Here is a 22,592-nt window from a genome sequence, read left to right as displayed (position 1 = left end):
CGCATAGACTTCCATTGATGATATTATTGAAGATGACGCTTCAGCAACTCCCTGAAACACAGTAATTGCATTAGTATGCTTTTCTATTTTGTTAAAAAGAACATAAACTTTGAGCAGGCGTCAACGGCTCATCTAAATAGACCTGCACAAATGATCAGTTGTCTAAAATAAATAATGGATATGTAAATATGATTCGATTTGCTCGATCGTTGGAAGTGTCACCACCCAGAGATCTGCATCAACTACTAGGGGTGATGTTCTTGTAGAAGAAGCTCCGTCATCTCCCTGAAACATAGTACTTGCGTTAATAAAGAAGGAAGTATAGCGGATGTAATCACGTCATATGATTTCGCTTGATCGAACTGTCAGTATCCATACCTCGAAATGCATAAGAACATCAAGGGACGATGTAACTGCGGTGCACACTTCTGCAAGCTGTTGCGCCGACCCGTAACTGCATGCTCCCCCTTCTACTTGGACTAATGCTCCATCGACTCCCTGAAACATAGGACTTTCATTAGTAATGAACACAATATTGAAAAAAGAAGACAAATAGGAGGGCGACGACAGAAGGACATATCAATGGCTAAAAACGAAAGAAACATTGTGTGTAACAATCACGCTACAAGAATGCAAGATCTGATGATCTCCATCGATGGAACTGTCCGGAAACGTACCTCGAGCATCTGAGTGACATCTACGGTTGTCGTCAATGCGTTGGACTCCTCAGCATCTCCCTGAAAGACAGTACTTGCATTATTTTGGATAACAATAATTATAACTGAAAACAAAGACTAGAGGACGAGTACAAGGGTGTACCATTAGGTAAAATAATTACACGATCAATTAAAACTATTGATTTACATGCCTAAAACAAGTCAGTGTCAGAATAGCTAAGTAAGATTACCCGATAGGCGCTTGAAGTGGCTGATGACTGCAATAACGACACGGATGGAGAATCTTCCGCCTTCATATTGAGTGGATACATAAATGGGGAAATTATTGTTAGCTAATGCTACACACTACCGCAAGGCCGAGAGATAAATACGTAAACTTGACTCACCAGTGGAGGGATGTGGACGAATAGAGTGGGAATAGCGGTTGAGAGCAATTTTCGCCTCGCTCGCGGTGTTTTCTTCTTTATTAGCAATGATGTGGAGTACATGTCTGGGCTAAAGTGCCTGCTGCAGATGCGGTATCGATCACCCCTCTTGTCCGCAAAGACTTCTAGGACTCTACTTTCTAGCTCAGAGGCTGGATATCCGCAATATCGGACCCATTCTCTTATCTGATCTATTGTCTTAGGGAAAACATGCATTATAGTACCTTCAGATTTGTTATGGGTCTTCGAAGGGCAACCGCCAATGGAACAGGCAGGCATTATGGAAAGTTCTGAAAAGTAAAGATCAACAATTCTCTATGAATACCAATGTGTTAAAACAGTAAATGACACATAAAAGGTTCAATGCAAGGTCCGTTTTGGTTCTTGGAACTATACACGTTATTCACATGCGGATAAGTATTTCAATAACTTTCAAAAAATAGAAAAAGTAATTTGACTAAACTCAGAACATGTGACTAGTTCCTTGCATGTACTGTCGTGAACGAAAAGAAAACATGGATGCAATTTGATGACTACTAGCAAATAGATATAAATTAAAAAATTGGACGCAAAATGATTATGGTACATGGACTTACCTTGACGAACAAACAGTTAGATGCAGGGATCAGAGTAGTTTCTTGTCGTAGAACAGGGAGCAGTTCACAGGTTGCAAACTGACGAGTTTGCTCAAAGTGGTCACGGAAGTTCACAGAGACGAAGAGCAGATAACCAGCACCTTCACGGGTTGACTAGCAAAGCGCAAAGAAGTTCTCATTAGAAATATGAAGTGGGTTATAAAGAATTCGAACCAGGGGTGTGTTTGTGAATGAATGACGTGTATATGTCGTGGCATTATGTGGATTGCAGGGGGCCGTCCAGCGTGAGGGGGATGCTTGGCAGGAGACACGGGGTCTGGAGGTAGACATGGGAACAACAAACCCATGCTCTATAGACCACTTTGAAGTGTACATGGTCTTTGGCACCTCTTGGCCTTTATCGCTCCCTGACAGCTCCACTTGCCAGCAGCTCAAGTACCCCGGTGCGAACTGCCTTTGATAGGGCGGGGGGTGGATCGGGGCGGTGGTCGTGCAGACAAGACACAGGAAGACTCGTGAATGGAGACACACTTATGTGGATTGCAGGGGGCCGTCCAGCGTGAGGGGGATGCTTGGCAGGAGACACGGGGTCTGGAGGTAGACATGGGAACAACAAACCCATGCTCTATAGACCACTTTGAAGTGTACATGGTCTTTGGCACCTCTTGGCCTTTATCGCTCCCTGACAGCTCCACTTGCCAGCAGCTCAAGTACCCCGGTGCGAACTGCCTTTGATAGGGCGGGCGGTGGATCGGGGCGGTGGTCGTGCAGACAAGACACAGGAAGACTCGTGAATGGAGACACACTTATGTGGATTGCAGGGGGCCGTCCAGCGTGAGGGGGATGCTTGGCAGGAGACACGGGGTCTGGAGGTAGACATGGGAACAACAAACCCATGCTCTATAGACCACTTTGAAGTGTACATGGTCTTTGGCACCTCTTGGCCTTTATCGCTCCCTGACAGCTCCACTTGCCAGCAGCTCAAGTACCCCGGTGCGAACTGCCTTTGATAGGGCGGGGGGTGGATCGGGGCGGTGGTCGTGCAGACAAGACCCGTTTGCCGCAGGGCCTCACCAAGGAGAGGCCATCTAACTGAATGTAAGAGGATGGCTGCAGGATCTACTACATGGAAGGCAGGGGGGTGAGTTTATAAATACCTCACCCTCCCAGGAGAATATACACTAGATTCATTTAAAAAATCAAAACAACCATTGTTAAAATATATGTTGGGCTTTATTTTAGATTTTAATTAAACATAAATAATAAACATTACACATTGTAAAGTTGAGGTTGCAGCACATCGAGGGAAAATCCGCGGTATTGTCCACTGTCACTGGGGAAATGTTGTCTAATGGCAAGTACCGCACAGGCAGGTATTACTCTCCGAACGCGGTGTCCGAGCCTCCCGTGAAGCCACCAAGTGAAGCAACGATAGGCCACCAGCCTGTACCACCTGTGAAAAAAAAAGATGCAAACTGTATTAAACTGACCAAACTTTCTTATCAATGTCGATTCAGGTAACACATGTCATTTTCCTTAGAAAAAAATTATATCTAGAAAATGCACTATATGGAACCAATTTACATGCGTTCCAATGAGATGTAAATGTAATTTTATATGTGGGAGACGACCATGAAATAGTGGTGGCATCACTGACATCACAAACAGAGTATACTTACTCGTTACTCGGATTACGCGGACGAACAGTGCCACGAAGTTCGTGCATAAGCACCATCATCATCCTCAACACTGTCCGTGAGAGGCAGGCTTCCCTGAACTCTGGCAGCTCGGTGATGCATTGCGGACTTTGCTCGCCTTCCTGCTGACTTTGCTCGCTTTCCGAAATGTAGGCCAAGCACCCGGAATTTTCACGGCAGCAGCAGTTCTCCTCCTCAGTTGGCATTAGCTCGCACCGATTGCACGTGCACCAGGTGGAGACGCCGTCCATGCGACATGGTCCAGGCTCTTCATCCGTTGACTGGTCCTCCCAACTGCCGTCCGAATCCCCATCGTTTTCGCGTGCTTGCCTTTCCAGTAGTTCTTCCTCGGTGTACTCGGGCTCGTACATATACGGCATTATTGTGGCCATTGTGCGGTAAAGATAGTAAAATAATTTATAGCGGTGGTACTGGTATCTGTTCACACGTGCTACAAGCGGCGAAGGTAGCTGACCAGAGCACTGAAACGAGTCACAGAATACTCAAAGTAACACAGAGAGAGGAATGGAATCGAAAATCTGCTGCTGTATGTTGTGAAACGGTCTGTTTATACTTATTGGGGAAAGAGGCGTCCTGCCTTTTCCATGGCAACACGTCAATAGCTGAGGCGCAGCGATTGTTGACACGAGACGTGCTTGAAATGGGCAGTATGCGTCTGCTGATGTCAGGCTCAGGGGCGGGGGATTTGATTTAGTGCCGCAAAGGCAGGTGAGCCAGGTCGATGCGGCGGAATGATAGGATTATCACAAAATGGAGGCTGATTTCGAGTGCGATAAGGGGCGAAAAGTCGGGTAAGGTCCATAGGAAAGTTTCCTACGATCTACCGATTTATGCTTACAAACACATGGCCGACCCGTAGGGACAATAAAAAAAAAGTCCCGGAACTCTCCTTTAACAGCACTTTTAAAATTATGAAAACCACTGAGTTGCCAGCTTCCTATGTGGGAGGTGCCGCCTGTTTATATAGCACAGCATGCCATGCTTGATGCACAAGGAGATCCTGTCCTTGATAATCAAAGGAAATCCAGTATGCAACCTGCTAAATATGATACCCAGTTTGTTCACGTACCCTTTTCCAACCAAGATTTAAATACATTAAAACAGACAATCCCTGACAATAGGACAAATCCTACAGGGTTTTATAAAGAATTAGAGGCCATTTTGAATACCTCTATCTTTAGTAGTAGGGATTTGGAAACTCTATTCTCAGTAATTTTGCCATCAGATATTTGGACACCAATTAGAAATATCACTGACCCTGCAACTTTGAGGAGGGCATGAGATGCACTTTTTCAGCTAGACGTTAACAGGACAGCTGGCGAAAGGCCCGCTCCCATAGTACTTAACCTTCCCACTATGATAGTTGCACAACTCAAAGGGTAGTACCCGAGAAAAAGTTTAATTGGAATAAGCTTGCTACATGTGTCCAGAATAAAACTGAAGGGGTAACAGAGTATTTTAATAGGTTTGAGCAAGTATTTTCTGCTTTCTCAGAAATTACTATGCTGGCAGGGAAGCAATTATTTGTAGATAAATTTGTCCGGCAATTATTACCAGAAATGAGCGTTCTTGTAATGCAATCATAGAGTGCTTAGCAGACGAAAACACTGTCAGATATTCTGCATATGGCCCAATATTATGAGAATAGAGTAAATGTGTAGAAAGAGAAAGCAGAAAAAAAGAGAGTAGATCTTAAGACAAGAGTGTTAATACAGCAAGTACTCAAGAGATGCCATTAACCTTGTGGAATCCAAAGCATTTGACTCTAGTACTCGAATATTAGTTACACTTGATATTGAAGCACTCTATACGAATATCCCCCAGGATAGAGCAGTTGGGAGCCTACAAACAATGTTAAATTGGCGTCCTGTACCACACATGGTCCCTACAGACTTCCTATGTAAAGCAGCTGAGTTGGTCCATAAGAATAGTTTCTTTAAATTTAAGGAGGAATTCTTCTTACAATGTAAGGGTACGGCTATGGGCTGCACTTTCGCACCCAATCTGGCCATTATTTTTATGGCGCTTCTGGAGGAAGAAAAAAATCTGTCAGCATTTAATCCATTCAGAGACCAAATTAAAGTGTACCGTAGGTAAATTGACAACATACTAATGATTTGGGAAGGTTCCACAACATCATTGGTTTCATTTGTACAATGGCTTAATGCTATAGATTCAGATATTCATTTCACTTTTGAATACTCAGTTTCCAGGATTCCCTTCCTGGATCTGTCTAACTTTGTAAAAGAAGTGCACCTTTGCACAGAATTACACAGGAAACCCACAGAGAGAGAAACACGACATTGAAATATGAAAGTCAACACCTGGCCAGTCTACTTCGAAACTTACCTTACGGTATGTTTCTACGGCTACGCCGCAATTGTACAGACATCACTAACATTGTTAAACACACAGCCATTTTGGAAAAAAGACTACTAGAACGTGGGTACCCCTAGAAACTCATAAAACATTCTAAAAAGAGAGCTTGATACTCCAACCGAGACTTGCTACTGTTACCCAAGCATGACACTGAAAAGAAAGACGAGCTAGTATGTCTCTCAACTTTCTGCCAACACAGTAATGCTATCAGAGGCATTATTTTAAAGAGCTGGAAAATTCTAAATACATCAGGGACTATCATATCAAAACCTCTGTTTGCTTTTTAAAAAAAGTAAAAATTTGAAGCAAAAGATGACGCGTGCTAGTAGAATTCTTCCTAAAATTCATGCTATTCGAGATACTAATTCTAATTCAGTGGTGGGACATTATCCATGCACCTCATGTGTTGCATGTAAGTTTTTTTTAAAAAAAACACTTCGCTCAACTTACACAATAAAAAGTGGGACCTTCGTACTTTCACCACGTGTAAGAGTAAGAATGTCATTTATGCCATTCGTTGCCCATGCCAGTTGTTGTATGTGGGGAAAACCACCAGAGAGGTGAGTACCCGCATTAATGAACATCGTTCTAAGACTAAAACACGGAATCTCAATGCCCCCATGGTGATCCATTTTATTGAGATGGGACATACGGCAGAACAATTGGATTGGTTTTGCATAGAAAAAGTATATGCCCAAAATCAAACCCAACTGCTCAAAAATTTGGATTATAAAGAACAACTGTGGATATTTAATCTAAAAACACTGACGCTGGGTTTAAACACTTGGAACCATGGCACTGGAGCAAATAATCACACTTTTTGTGATTGATGGGCCCTTGTATCGTAGTAGTCCTAATTTGTCTAATTCAGTAAAGTAAGTAGCAAGCAGGGAACCTGGTCCTTAGTCCCTAGTCGTTTTCATTCTAATTAGGACCTGACATCACGTCCTTAGGACTCCCGTGAGAATCCTTCCACTTAGGGGCAACGTGAAGCTATTACAGCATCCATCTACAACGTGCTGATAAAGATGCCATTTACCATGAGAAACTCAGCAAGATAAGTAGCAAATGGGGATCCTGGTCCTCAGTCCCTAGTCTTTTTCATTCTAATTAGGACTTTACATCATGTCCTTAGGACTCTCGCGAGAATCCTTACACTTAGGAGTAACGTTAAGCTATTACAGCATTTCTTTACAACGTGCTGAAAAAGATGCCATTCAACCTTGAGAAATTACAACCACACACAAATATATATTGTGTACACGGGTTCTTTATTTGCGGTACAAGAAAACAACTCCCTAAGATGGGGACATTATGCCTGCACGAAGATACAAACCTGGTGTAAGGGGTTCCGCCCCAGTACATAATGCATTGTTGCCTTGGCAGCACGCATCTAACGTTTAAGTCATGTGCGTTTTCTCGCGAGCACGCTACTACTCAGGAAGCAAGTTCCAAGTCTGTGGCGGTACAGCCCATTGCGGGATCATGTGACACAATGCATGATCACGTGTCCCAGCAGACGCTATTTTATTCGCTACAGAGACCGATGAGGCGCTGCTTAATGCTTCTGCCTGCCGGAATTTACTTTTGGACGGGTGACCAGCGGCCGCAAGTGGGACAAGATCTTCTGTGTGCCTCAGGTAAGCGATACGACGTTGGGTGTTGACATTTAGAGGCTGTCTGCCAGTAAGGGAGAATTGTCTTTATTCAGGTTATCACATGTTCGGTGACTATATATATTGCCACAGAATTTTGAGGGCTTTTATTTTAGTTACCGTTCCCTACCTTCCGCGAGCTAACTCCAGTTGGCACTACATGCCGTACGAATTTGGCTAGTTCTCACTGGGGAAGGCTTATTAACTAGTGTGACTGGAATAAGTCCAACTTTTGTACATTAAAATGCTTGCTTGATGGTTCTGGCACATATAACATCAGTGTGACTAGAATGAATTTATACTCTTACATATTCAAATGCCTGGTTTTCGTTTAGGCATGTTTAACATCAGTGCAGCCCATTTTGGACCCTTGTAGTCACTAGTACATCCATCCTCGCTTTTTGTGTCATCAATTGGACACATTTGGTAAGAATTGTCAGCCTACAACTTTTTATTCTTGACTTATACGGTGGGCTTCTACCTGGTGATGTTTATATATCCATTAACACTTCACAGGTTGGAGCAATCCTGGCGCTCAGCATTGTAGTGTGCAGGAACTTTCTCTGGGACGCTGTCAATTAGTTCACACAGGTGGCCCAGCTACAAATGAAAGAGAAATTCGAACAGCCTCCCTACGTGTATGTGAAGGTTAGTCAATTTCCATCATCTGATTTCCTCTTGCCCCGGTTTAACATCTGGGGGCTCAACCACCATTGCCAGAAGTTGCAGTATATAGTTAGGATAACCATATCTTTGGGTTAGACAATAAGTATGTGACCTAAGTGCTTCCTTCACATTTTCTAACTTTTGGGCTTGCCATAGCCACTTCAATTCTGCGCCCACACTTGTCAAAATGATGATCATGCTTTTAATTGGTATCGGCTCTGTCCATGACCTGGTTCCACTGTCACCTTGAGACATCAATTCATGATGGTAGCACTTCTGTCTGACACCTCAGGTCCACCCCGGAGAATTCCACCCGGGTTGAGAGCAGGTTGTTGTTTGTGTCTACTAATTGATCATTTTAATAATGTTACATAGTGTTTTTTGAATTGGAGTTTATATATCGTATATCGTTTCATGTCATTATCTAAGTTAAGGGAATATGTATTGATGTTTCCCTTTTCTTTCTTGTTCCCTCCTCCCCCACTGTTAGAATGTCTACTTTTTACGCCTGATGAAGCCGTTACTACAATAAAGTACATACGTTGAAACCGGTTGAGTATGGATTGGGATGAGGTCGTGGTCAGAGACTTCTGGGACCCATCTCAATTGCCTAGGCCACTGATACTATCTATTGTGGCCCAACAGATTGATTGAACATTCTTTCTATAAATTCTTCTGATTAATTATATGTCATTAATTTTCTTATAGATTTTATATTGTACACCCATTGGTGCTTGGTATGAGTGGTTTGTTGGATGGATGTATGTGGATGAATGCTTGGACGATTGAATAGGATGATTTTTACTATTTAGATGTGTTCTTTTTAACAAAAGTTGTTTCCTGCTATGTAAATTGGTTTTTACAAGTGCAGATTAAATCATGATTTGTTTCATACATTAAATTTGTATCAGGTTTAATAAAAATCCTTGATATCAAAACCCTTGAATCGTATCCTTTCGATGCCTTTCTGCGATCTAATACAGCAAGTACAACAGGGTACTATAGGAGGGCCATTTATTGGCTCAAGAGGAAGAGGTGTTGGTCCATTTGTAACATTTTCACTGCCAGGGCATATTGCAGACAGTAGGGCCTCAGAGAGGGCACAGTGCCCAGCCTTGTTGAATAGGTCAAGTGGAATGTATCAAAGAAGGGGAAGAGGACATCAGGGAGCAGAGGTAGGGGTGGATGGGTACCACATGGGCCTGTGGCTGGCCCTGTAGCAACTACTACAGTTCCTAGTAACTCCAATGTTTTTGAAAATCCAAGCAAGTCTTTTGTCACTAATCAATACAATATTGAGGATTTCTCCTGGGATTTCTCATAATAGGACAGCGCTCAAATGAAAATGGAACCAAGTCCCATCCTTGTGGATTAGACAGGACCCTACGTTCACACGAGAGTTGGGAGACAAGAGCATCGATTTCTAGTAGACACAGGGGTGCAAAAGAGCTCTATAGATCATGCTAAGTTTGCAGATATTCCTGTGAGTGGGTATACTAATATTTCAGTATGGTTCGCTGGACACATGTAGTTAGTAAATATTGGTCACAGTGCCTGTACTTTTAGGACCGGCAGCTAGCGAGATACTGTTCTTATTAACTACACAGTGTGGAGAGAATTTGTTGGGATTGAATTTGTTTAAAAAGTTGTATGCTACTATTTATTGTACACCAGAGGGAGTACACATTACAGTTTGCCCTTCGAAAATTAATCTGTTTTTAAGTTTGATGATGCCCCTGATGCCTTATGGGCAGTATCAGATAATGACGTTGGTCTTATGGAAATTTCCCCAATAAAAATACAAATAGAACAGAGAGCAATTTATCCACGTATTCCTGAGTACAACGTATCCCCTGAAGTTTATTCAGCCCTTGAAACAATTGTCTCAGATTTAGTAAGACAAGGGATCATATAAGAAATAAAGGGGAGTGTATGTAATAGCCCCATTTTACCTGTTTAAAAAAGGGGACACAAATCTACCATATCGACTTGTAATTGATTTAAGAGTGATTAATAAGATTGTTGTACCTCATTTTCCAATAGTTCCAGACATTACCAACATTCATACCATGATACCACCATTTGCACACTATTTTTCAGTGATCGACTTAAAAAATGCATAGTATACCATTGCATTCAGAAATCAGATTTTTATTTGCTTCCTCCCTCGGTGGCAGAGCGTATACTTTCACTAGAATACCACAAGGTTATACAGAAAGCCCAAGTATATACAGTAGGGCACTTAGGGAACAGTTGGATTCCTTGACATTGCCTGAATCTGTTACATTGATTCAGTATATTGACGATTTGCTTATAGCAGCTCTCACGGAGGAACTCTGTAAACTTGCAACTATATTGTTATTGTCACATTTAGCTTGCCATGATCCTAAAGCATCTTTGAAGAACTGTCAGTATTGTAGACAGGATGTAGCATATGTTAGGTACCTCCTGTTTAAGGAGGGTAGGAAACTAGCACCTGAAAGAATACAAGCGATTTCTAAAATGCCACAGCCAAAAACACAAAAACAAGTTTGAGCGCTTATAGGCACTGCTTCCTATTGTATGCAATGGATGTCCAATTTCTCGCTTATTGTCAAACCCTTGATACAACGTACGACTAAAAATTTACAGGATCCAGTGCGATGGATTGATGAACATTAAGAGGCATTTGTTTTGTTGCGCACAGCACTTTGTTTTACCCCCCTTTTAGGGACTTTGAATTATAATAAGGAATATGTTTTGTTTGTGCATGAAGTTGATGGATGTGCTTTGGCTGTTTTCACACAGGAACATGGAGGAAGGAATAGACAGTGCAGCTATTTTTCTTCCATATTAGACCCTATTGCGTGTGCTTTGCTTAAATGTTTGCACGCAGCAGCAGCTGCAGCTTTGTCAGTAAAACAATGTGAAGGTATGGATTTTGGTCACTCTTTAACCGTGATTGTACCTCACTCAGTTGATGTCCTTTCAAATATGACTCAGACCGAATATATGACTATTGCTGGACTTACCAGATAATAATTATTGTTTGCACCACATATCACAATTAAGCACTGCAACACACTCAACCCCGCTGAGCTATTACCCATACCAAATCAGGGTATCGGGGATAATGAGGCAGCCAACCATGATTGTATCTTTGCAACCATAGAAGACACCAAAGGCCAAATTGATTTGTGAGATACCCCCATTATGCAGGCAGAAGGAGAATTATATTGTGAAGGATCATGTTTTAAAATGCCTGACTGAACTACAACCGCAGCTTATGCACTTACTACTTTAAAAATGATAGTGGAGACTAAACAACTTCCATTTAATTCAGCACAAGCAGCAGAAATCATAGCTTTGACTCATGCTTGTGAATTATCGGACCTCACATGGAACTAAGATACAGCATGGTTCCATAATATTATGACTGTTGTCCTCTCCAACGCTACCAAAGAAACTAGCAATAGTTAAATGCTGCCCATCAGAAAATAGTGACTGAAATTCATAAAGGAAATGAGTTTGCTGACCCCCTAGCTAAGCAAACAGCATTAGATTGTACCTTGGGATGTATAATGCTGAGCATATTAGAAGGACTCAGGATTTAGGATCTATGGAGGAAACCTCTGTTAGCATTAAAGAGATACAAGCAATGGCCACTGAAGAGGAAATAGGGGGTGGGAAGACAGCTTTGCTATGCAGGATGAAGACAGGTGTTGGATCACAGGGTCTAAAAAACAGTGGATGTTACCCAATGCCTATGTACCCCTGGTTGTGCGTATGACCAACGGACCTGCCCACATACACGCTAAAGCTATTTGTAAACAATTGGAGAATGTTTCAGTAATTTATTGATTACCACAACAGATGATAATGTGGTTAGAAACTGTATAATTTACTTAGGACATAATGTAGCCCGAGGGACTACGGTCTCCGCAGGAAATTTTGATCCTCCTGCCTTCCCATTGAAGTTTTGCATTTTTACTTCATTGAATTATAAAGATGTAATAATTTGAAATATTTGCTGGTGGTGATCTATGCCTTTAGCAAATGGGTAGAGGCTTTTCCCTTGAAGGATAATACAGCCATCTCCACTGCGAGAGTCATGTTGATAAAATATTTCCCCAGGTCTGGATTACTCACGATAATCTGGTCTGACAATGGCCCCCACCTTATTGCATATGTAAAACAAAATGTGTGTAATGGATTGCATATCAAAATGAAATTTCACACAGCTAACCATCCTCAAAGTGCAGGGTTAATTGGGCGCCACAATGGAATTCTAAAAAGCAGAATAGCTAAGCTTTGTGCGCACACAGGCCTTAAATGGCCAAACGCTCTGCATTTAGCATTACTCTCTATGAGGACTACAGTTGCATCCAAATCAGGGCTATCCTCTTATGAAATCGTCATGGGCAGACCAGCTAATGTTTTGGGTGCTCCTAGACCACGATCATTGAAGGATATTGAACATGTTTATTATTGTAAATAATTGACTGAACAATTGCATTCTATCCACCAGCAGGTGAAGGATAGCTTGCCGGACACACATTTGCGAGAAGGACATTGGGTGAAACCGGGCGACCTGGTGATGGTCAAACATTTTCAAAGAAGCACTGCACTGGAAACACATTGGCTAAGACCATACCAGGTGTTGCTGGCCACCCAAACTGCAGTCCGAGTAGAAGGGAAAAGGAATTGGATCCACACTGCTCACATCAAATTGGTTCCTTTGCCCTAACCCTCTGATGGAAATCATCCTCCTTCATCTGAAATAAAGAATCCTCGCATCCCTGTGAGTTTGTCAAAATCTGATATAAAGTCTGCAATAAAGACACCCACTTTGTTCGAGGATCATACTATCCCAGGAGTAACTAGATACAATTTAAGAACCAGGAAGAAATACGATTGCCCACCAGAAATCTATAAAGTGCAAATCTGGTACTGATGTCAGTCTGTACCCATCAGAATCCTACAAGTGCAGGTTTGATATTGAGGTCAACCTTGCACCTACGAGAAATGAACATTTCCTGATCCCTGTGCACTGAAGACCAAGGACTGAAGAAAAACTGCATTATGGAGTTGCATCCACTTGGTGGTCCAATTTGAATGAAAAACAATTAAGTGATTTTACCTTCTTGCTCACAAAAACTATGGATGATGGAAGACCGAATAGTAAAATTGGCATTTTGTATGATTTTAGTGGTAGGACTTTCTGCCTTTTTCTGGTTCCTTGAACATGATTCTGTGCATCTTTTAAAGACACTTCTTCCCAATGACACTGAAGCCACTACCGAGCTCCCCTTTACTCCTCGTGTCAACCCATACTCATTATCCCTTGGATGTGTTTCAAAGATATGGTTACCAAAATAATTAATATGTACAGGTTTTGGGTAAACTTCAAAAAGCTATTAATAGAACAAATTGTTGGCTTTGTTTATATGTTCTGCAGAGTGGAGATGGGTAGGGATACCCCAATATGCAGTCCCAGTTAATTGGTCAAAATTATGTACTGTGCTTTCTCTGTCTCAGGTTGACAAATGATTGGGATAGAGCACGTGCCCCTCATGGAAGGATAATGCTTAACACTACTATTAAAAATCCTGAAATATGTAATAACACCCTTAATAGCAACCATTCAAGTCTTAGTATGGTGTCTAACCTTCCATGGAGATCTTATACCTCTTATATGAATGTTACATATCCTTTATTCTAGGTAACTCATAGGATAGGAGGGGCCCCATTTGCTATAGGAAGAGATAAGTATAATATGCAATCCTTTGATACAATCGTTGACTATACTAATTATACTAATTCCATTCTTCCTTATGGGATTTGGTATTATGTTTTTGAAGACGGGAAAACATATAATTGGTTGAAGAAGGGTTGGACAGGCATATTTTACCTTGCTAATGTATTTCCTGGAGTTTATGTGGCCTCCGCAGAGAATATATATCAGCGTGCAAAACTGCACAGAGGGAAAAGAGAAGTGGACCAGACTGATACTGATGCCCAGGTAGCAACAGATTTTGGGAAAGCAATAATACCATTGTTAGGAGTTGCCATTAACTCCATAAGCATTCGTAGACTCAGTAGAGTGGTAGAAAGTATGTTAAATGAGACTGCAGAAATGTTTGTAAATGTAACGACTGAACAGAACGCTATTAGATTGGTGGCACTTCAAAATAGGATGGTGTTGTACATTCTCACGGTTGCGAAAGGAGGGGTTTGTAAAATAGTGAGCTCCTCTTGCTGTACCTACCTACCTGATAGCTCTAAAGACATCTTTGATGTTATTGATCAATTACACATACTAGGAGAAGCAGTACATTATGAGGTTGGACAGTTGAGAAGCTGGTCCCAATGGTTTTATAACTTGTTAAAGGATTGGGGATGGAAAGTGCTGTCTGTATTGTTAGTAGTATTAGGCTTAATGTTAGGTTACTGTTGTTGTCTTCAGTGCAGTCCTGTATGTTGTTCTCTTATATCTCTAAACTGTGTTAGGGTAGTAAAAAGAATGAAGCAGTATCCCCATGGATAGTTATAAAACTAATACCATGATGATGGAAGAAATGTAAATTCAGGATTTAATGAACATAGATGTTGAAAGTCTAACTGACTTAGGCGAAAAGGAATTAGTTTAGGCGTAAAGGAGGGTTTGTTTGAATATAATAATAATATGCATTTTCTTAGCCCTAAGCTAATCCCCTTTTTGCGATAAAAAACTCTGTTCTCTTAAGTAATGTTCAAAATGGGGTCGCATTTGTCATTCATCGAGTAGTACAAAATGGAAATGTGTTTGCGGCTCTTTTTAGCCACCTAGCCTTCAATGATAAGCCTAGTTAAAATAACATTAAAGGCAGAACCCCCCCATTCAGCAAAGTAAGAAAAAACCTGTTTCAATATGGTTTCATTCTTTTAGGTAAATACTTTGTATAGACTGACTGCACTAAGCAGAGATTAGTTACATACTGAGTCAAAGTGTTCCGCCCTTCTATTTTTGTTTTAAGCACGAAAGGTGTCTTTTTAAGGTTGTGCAAATAGGGTGACTATTGTTGGAACGAAAGGCAGGCAGGTTCTGTGTTTAAGGACCGCAAACACCAGTCACCGTCCGTGAACTGGTGGAAAGAGTATGTAATTAGGCCATAAGCAAAGTGGAGACTCTTAACATAGCAATAACATCTGTTGAATATGCAATTTGTTCTGCCCTCCTGGGATTAGGTATAACATTGTGTATGTAGTCTGAACATATTTGCGTTATTATCTTTTGCAAGTGAATAACAAATGACCTATGTTGATGCAGGCTTTGTTTTCTATAGGAAGAGACACAGTGAACCATTCAGGCACTTCACTTCTCCACTCTCCATGAAATACTGGTTGTGGATGAACCTGAAGTCTGCTTGAGTCTGTGAAATGCGCAAATTAAATCTTACCTTACAATTTTGAAACTCTGTCTCAGAATGCTCTATTTTGTTTGAATTATAGCGCTAAGAAGTCTCACACACCCCTTTTAGATGAGCCAAGCCAGCAAAGTGAAAACACTGAACGCTCCCCCAGCTGCAGCAAGCACCTGAAGGAGTGTTCCTGGGCTGGCTTTAACTGAGCCATCAAAGAGAAATGTTTCTCTTTGACAGTTTTATAGTACCCCAGCGTATGCTCAATGAGCCATGCAAAGCTGGGATGGTTTGCCTCTCGAGATACAGGGCTCGAGAGGCATTGTGAGCAAGGTGCTCTGGTTCCACTACGCCTATGCAGCAGGAACCATGAAGTACTCCCTGCTTCCCGCTGCTTGTTTATGCTGCGTGGGGGCCGAGAGCCGTTGCTGAGAAGACTGAAATCTGGAGTGGGGCAGCACAGTAACATTTTAAATAATGGATTTGTGTGTGCATGTTTGCAAGTGTTTTGTGTTAGTGAGTGCATGAATGAGAGTGCATGTTGTTTGGGTGCGCATGATTAAGTGAGAGCGTATGCACGCTGTATGAGTGCGATAGTGAATGTGAGTGAATAAGGAATGAATGTCGTGTGAATGCTGATGTGTATGTGTGTGAATCTGAGAGTGAATGAAGAATGCATGGTGCCGTATAAATCCTGAAGTGTGCATGTGAATGGAGAGTGAATGAAAAATGAATGATGCTTTATGAATGCTGATGCATGTGCGTGAATGTGTTAGTGAATGTGTTAGTGAATGAAAAAATAATTATGTTGTTGAGTGTGCGTGAATGGAGAATGTATGAAGAATGAATGATGTATGAATGCTGATGCATGTGTGTGTGAAATGAATGTGAGAGTGAATTAAGAATAAATGATGATGCCGTATGAATGCTGATGGGGGTATGTGTGAATGTTGGGGTCATTTGCCAGCAATCTTCATTACTCCTTGTCCTACTCTTCCTCATCGCAGTTTTTACTTTGAGGTAACCTTATCTTGCAAGTAAGTACTGGGATGAGGAAGATGGATGCAGGGTAATGTTGGGATTATTTATCAGTAATCTACATTACTCCAGCCATACTCTTCCTTGTCCAAGACTTACCTGTGAGGTAAGGTTATTTTACAAGTAAGTACTTGGACGAGGAAGCGGTACATGGTTGTAATGTAAAATGAATGAAGAATAAATGATGCTGATGCGTGTGTGTATGTAAGAGTCAATTTAGAAAGAATGCCATCTGGATGCTTATGTGTGAATGTGAAAGTGAATGAAGAATGAATTATGCCATATGCATGCTGATGCTTGTCTGTGAATGCTGGAATTAATTACCGGTAATATTCATTACTCTTAGTCCCACTCTTGCTAGTACCAGTACTAACTTGTGAGGTAAAATTACAGAGGAAGGGGGATGTGGAGGTAATACTGGAATGACTTGCCTATAACATTCATTACTCCTTGTCAGAGTCTTCATTGTTCCAGTTCTTACCTGTGAGGTAAGGTTATCCCACAAGTAAGTACTTAGACAAGGCACAGGGACGTGGAGTTAATGTGGGAGTGAATGAATGATGCTGTATGAATGATGATGGATGCGTGAATGTGAGAGTGAATGAAGAATGAATGCCATGTGAATGTGAGAGTGAATGAAGAATGATTGATGCTGAAGCATCTGTGTGAATGTGAGAGTGAATGAAGAATGAATGATTACATATGTATGCTGATGCATGCATGTAAATGGAGAGTAAATGAAGAATGAATAATGCTGTATGAATGCTGATGCATGTGTGAATGGCATGTGAATCAAGAATTAATGACGCAGTATGACTGCTGCATGTGAGTGTGAATGGAGAGGGAATGAAGAATGAATGATGACTTATGAATGTTGATGCATGTGTTTGTGAAAGCGAGAGTGAATGGCGTTTGAATGCTGTATGAATTACGAATGATCATTGATGAATGCGGGTATATGTGTGCCAGCTGGGCAGCAGGCCTCTTATTGTTTGTTTGTTTTTTTATTTATTTATAATACGCTCCGTACCCAGAGGCAGCAGGGCGCAGCAGTAAGAAAATGTGAAGCTTACGTTACAGAAATATAGTTAGAAAAAAAAATAGCGACATATACAATTAAAAAAATATACAGAATTATACAATATACAATGTCCTATACAATGTAATATACATACAGCAATATATATGTGTGCAATTATGTACAGATGTAGGAGGTAGGATTAATATGCATAGATGTGATAAAATGTACAGTAGTTGTTCAATGTCATGTGCATAAGTAGGCAAGGTTATATAATACTGTTGGGGCGGTTGTATACAAATTGTTCATTTTACAACTGTTCGAATGACAATTGACCTTTTCACAATTGACCGAATTGTGAAGGTCAATTGTACCATATATGCGGGGGGAAACCCTCCACAACCCCCCACCCCCCAACACCCCTATATATATATATATTACCAGTAAACAAACAATTTGGGTAATACCGTTGGGGCTATGGCTTGAGGAGACTAATAGGATGGTGGCTATGGGTTATTGGAGTTCAAGTGTTTGATGATATTCCTTCTAAAGTGTAAGTAAGGTTGGTCTGCTCTCAGGTTATATGGTAAGGAGTTCCAGAGTGTAGCAGCTTTCACGGGGAAGCTATTACCTCCGATGGTGGAGAGTTTGAATCTTGGAATTATCAGGCAGTTAGAATTGACGGTTCTAGTATGTCTAATGGATGGCTTTCTCTTTAATTTGTCCGTCGGGTAGCTGGGGGCAGCATTATTGAGGGCTTTGTGGGTTAGGGTGAGGAAAAGGAGGACGGTAGGAGGGCAGCCAGTAGGACTTTTTTTTATTATTGGTGAGGTGACTATTTGTCCGAACTGGACACATCAAAATGGTTTGTCCAGGTTGGACACATATTCACAGTGGCATGGCATTTGTTTACTGGGCAACAAGGTGGAAGGCAGAATAATGGGAGTTCTTACTGAGACTGGCCCTCAGGGGGTCCAATCTGGACATTCTTTCATACTGTGGCATGGGATTTGGTATTGGTAATGTCAACAGGAGTATGTTCTTATATGGTAATGTGGGCATATATTGCTGCAGTAGCCGTTGACATGTATGGGCACAGATAACTTAAAATATGTTAATACTTGCATATGTTGTGTGCAAAGGCATCATGAAAATGAGGTGAATAATGCTCCTGTGCCATGTTGATGACTTGCATCTATTGGATTTTATAATGCATACACAACCCATTACCCTGTTTCTTTTTACTCGTTTTTTTAACAGAAAGTGTGCTGAAAATGCACGATTTTAACCAAACATTTAAACACATTTCTCAAGTGGCTAACCCTTCCATCCCACCCACACCGCTTGCTGTGCTCGGTCGCTCCCACCTCTTGGGTGGAGGGAGAGGGATTTGACATTTACACCCCTCCAATTAAAACATGCACCGGTCGCCATTGATTTTGGTCATTAATGTCTGCATTTTTATGACACAGGGAGAATTGAAGTTCAAGGTCGAAGCACGCTGGTCCAGAAAAAGAGCACATAACCGCGGCAGAATGCGCCTACTCCGGATCCTTGCGGCCTTTGTCGATATTGCCTGACGTGGTTGAAGCACGGTTTTCTGGTTGAATGTACATTGTGCCCCAGCAATGCTTGAGTGAGAGCTAGATCGTAGTCGTGGAGATTATTAACTTCAGGCTTCCAGTCTCTCCCTTCCTCTGTCGACCCTCTCATGCAGTTAACATTTGGCTTTCTTGAGACACCGGTAACTATTCACTCGTACGGGGCCTCGCCCATTCAGAGTTTCAACTTCTAGCGAAGAAGACATCACAGATAAGGGCGCAAAGAAACACCCGGCGGCAACGTGTAACTGCAGCGTGTCAGCGTAGAGTCCACGCGAGTCACGCCGGCCCCGCCGCCTCCAGCATCACGTGGGCCTCGGAGCAGGTGGGCCAGCGTGCTATGAGAATGGGGGCAAAGTCCTGTCATAAAAGCCGGGCCTGTAACCAGCCGGCGCCTCTGCTTTCATTGCTCAGGCGGGTGCTGTATACCAGGGAGAGGTGCGCAGTTCTCTGTCTCTAAAGAACCGGGTGGCACAACAGCGGACGCCGCCTTCCTTCCACTCAGGTATCAAAGGCACGAATTGATTTAATTTCTTCATTTCCGATGTTGCTATTTTCATTACACTCCTTCATTTCTTCAATGGATGGGAGACCCTGCTTCCCTATCCCAGTTGTCCCTGCCCCTATCCCATCACAGCACACACGCTTCATTTTTGTTTTTCTTTTGACCGTTGCACGGGTACAGACCTAACTGACGCCGTGTCCGTTTTAGACACTCAAATGCGTGCACTGATAGCTTATCCTGATGGCGCCCAACATTAAAGAACAACCAGCCGCTTCCTGGTACACAGGAAAGACAATAGATGCATTACACTCTAAAGTACCCCAACACCCTGTTGAGAACACACTTGGCCTGATTTACAAACGCGTTTTTCAATGGGTAAGTCCTTGAAAATCGCGTTGAAAAAGCAGGCTTACATACTCACAAATTAATGGCACACATCGACAGCTTTTCACCTCCTGGGGAACATTGGCTGCAGTGCAGGACCTAGTATTTTCCGGAACTGGGCAGCAAAATATATGTAGGGGCCTGTTAATTTACATGTAGTGACATCACACAAAAAAATGACATCAGAGAATTTTTATTTTTTTATTTAGCTGAATTTAATCAACTTTTAAAAACAATAAATCATACAATTTCAAATTAGCGATGATAAAAACAAAACGAGCTAAGTCATATTCGATATCTTCATATTCAAAGTGAATTCGAAATCATCTACTTTAAAATCAAAGTTTCAAGAAAAGAATCAATCTTTGATACTGAGTGCCTCATGGGCAGTTACATTTAAAGAAGTTGCCAGGAGTAAACCGAGACACACCGTGTGATGGTCAGTATAGAAGCAGCCACTGTTGTTATTACATATGTTGCAACATTATGAGAGAGGCTTTTTTTGAATACCAAATTGTGTGAGCTGAGTCAGTTCTAGGGACTTTTAATTTTACCAGACAAGCTTCAGTTTGATACACATTATTTTTCCATTAGCACACTCTTTAGTTAAGTAAGTAAGTAAGCCCGGATTTAAGGCCAGCCTGTAGAAATTTGGTTTGTGACCTGCCTTTTTGCAACTTTGGTATGAAAACAACATCTGATGGTGAAATGCAGTGTACAAATGCGATTGCTTTTTGCAAACTGAAGTAAAGTGTTGATTGTAGAGCAGTTTCCTAATATCTTTTTTTATTTTTATGGTAAATATAGTTGCCAATTTTTTTCCATATTAGGAATATGCTTTTACTTCAGAAGCCACAGAAGAGGATTATTTTTCCTGTAGCGTTGCTTGTCATTTTTTTCAAAACATAAGGTGAACTGCATACCTAGGTCTCCTGCTGTGAATGCAGGTTCCAAGGACGTCGGGGCAGACAGGGCAAAGTGCCTCTCCTGCAGCGTTACCTTTAAGTGCGATCTAAGTAGAGCCTATATACCTGTTGGGCCTTGAGGCATTGAGAGTTAGCAATTTTGCAGGTCTTCGAATGTTAGCAAAGCCAGCACAAGGCCTGGGCCAGGCTAAACAATCTCTCCAGTCACCAAGCCAGCAAACTCACTTCCCACATATTTGGCAAATCGCCATGACTCCTGTTCCCTCTCCTGCTTTTCCTTCCTCACCCCCGTGTTTACTTCCAGCAATACTCTGTTTTCATCATACTAAACTACTCATATAAGCATGTAAATCCTTATAGAAACATGTTAAGCAAAAGAGTGCGATTTTAGCGTTATTTTGCCCATTTTGAATGGAAGGCTACAAATACCAAAATGCAATTTAGCGGGAGGCCAAAAATAGCCTTTGGGTTTTGTGAATGCACTTTCAGGGTTTAAAGACTCACAACAAAAGATAATGGGGCTGATTAAAAGTGTGGACTTAATTACATGTCCCGGGTTCCCACTGGGGAAAATACCTCATTTCAAGTTTTGACTTTCTGGCTTTCCTCCAGTGAATTTCCAGAGGAAAGTGGCAATTGTGCTGGCAGACAATCTGCTGGTGTCCATTGCCATGTATGCAGACCATCAGTGTCCACCGGCGGAACAACCACCAGTGAAAACAGAGGGAATTAACTTACTCTGAATCAGCCCCAGAGTGGGAACATGTAAACTGTCTGTTTTTCATTGACTGAAAAAGGCATGCTTAATATATGATGTGAGAAAAATGTGTCATTCTACAAAAAACAAGATGTGTCAAAGGAGAACACATGGAAATATAGGAGATAGTTTAGAACTTGTTTGTGTGACGTACGTTAATGGTCATGTGAGAAGGCATATATTTGGGCAGCTCATTGGTGTTTTGTGTGTGGTTTCAGAATAAAAAGGACCCTTTTGCAGTTCTCATCACCAAAATGTTAAGCACCATCACTTAAAAATAGCTTGTTTCACAATGTTCGGTCAAAACAAAGAGAGTGGTAAGTAGTCAATTATTTATGAGGCCCCCAGTGGGTGTATTTCTCTCCAGGGCATCGCATTGGGGAAGGGAGGTAACTGCATGGCCTTGCTGGGACAGTCAGAAAACAAGAGTCTTGTTACAGAAAGCATGGCAGCCCCTCTGGAATACAATCTGTGTTACTCCATATACACATAGCAGGTTGTTGCTGCAGGGCTTCCATAAACGTGGGGTGCTAGGCTATTGCACGGACTGCCCATGTCTATGGTTGGATCTGACGGCTGTGTATTTTAGGTTATGTTACAACGTTTTTTTATTGTGCCACATCACAACCGTAGTAGTCTCAGAGCACCTAGGTTTGTCTGAAAAGTGTGGTAACATTTCCCTGCAAGGGTTTCCAGATATCAGTTTTGTACTCCTATGTGCTTAACCTAAGCCCTCGCAGGACAAGGCTGCAGTGTTGTGCGATGCAGGTGTTTGGCGACAAAGGGGTTCCAGTGCACAGTGCGATCACGCGACGCAACTGTCGACCACCTGCATCCGTAAGGTAAGAAAGGTGCGGGGAAGGAGAGC

General features: G+C 41.8%; 1 protein-coding gene and 1 long non-coding RNA gene across 2 annotated transcripts in view; both read left to right on the top strand.

The window, feature by feature from the left end:
• LOC138491378 (uncharacterized) overlaps window positions 1-9,022 on the top strand; it is a 265,842-nt gene extending 256,820 nt beyond the window's left edge. Inside the window, exons 3-4 of the long non-coding RNA XR_011275994.1 lie at window positions 7,967-8,098; window positions 8,607-9,022. This is a non-coding gene — a long non-coding RNA (uncharacterized lncRNA). The remainder of the gene's footprint in view (window positions 1-7,966; window positions 8,099-8,606) is intronic.
• A 10,401-nt stretch (window positions 9,023-19,423) lies between these two features.
• MYO7B (myosin VIIB) overlaps window positions 19,424-22,592 on the top strand; it is a 1,466,289-nt gene continuing 1,463,120 nt past the window's right edge. The window contains exon 1 of the mRNA XM_069617875.1: window positions 19,424-19,657. The gene's annotated coding sequence lies outside the window, so the exon portion shown is untranslated. The remainder of the gene's footprint in view (window positions 19,658-22,592) is intronic.

Source organism: Ambystoma mexicanum, chromosome 10, assembly GCF_040938575.1.
Source record: "Ambystoma mexicanum isolate Mex_15411 chromosome 10, UKY_AmexF1_1, whole genome shotgun sequence".
NCBI lineage: Eukaryota > Metazoa > Chordata > Amphibia > Caudata > Ambystomatidae > Ambystoma > Ambystoma mexicanum.
Note: the sequence above shows the minus strand (reverse complement) of the source record. Positions and strands in the feature narration are given on the sequence as shown.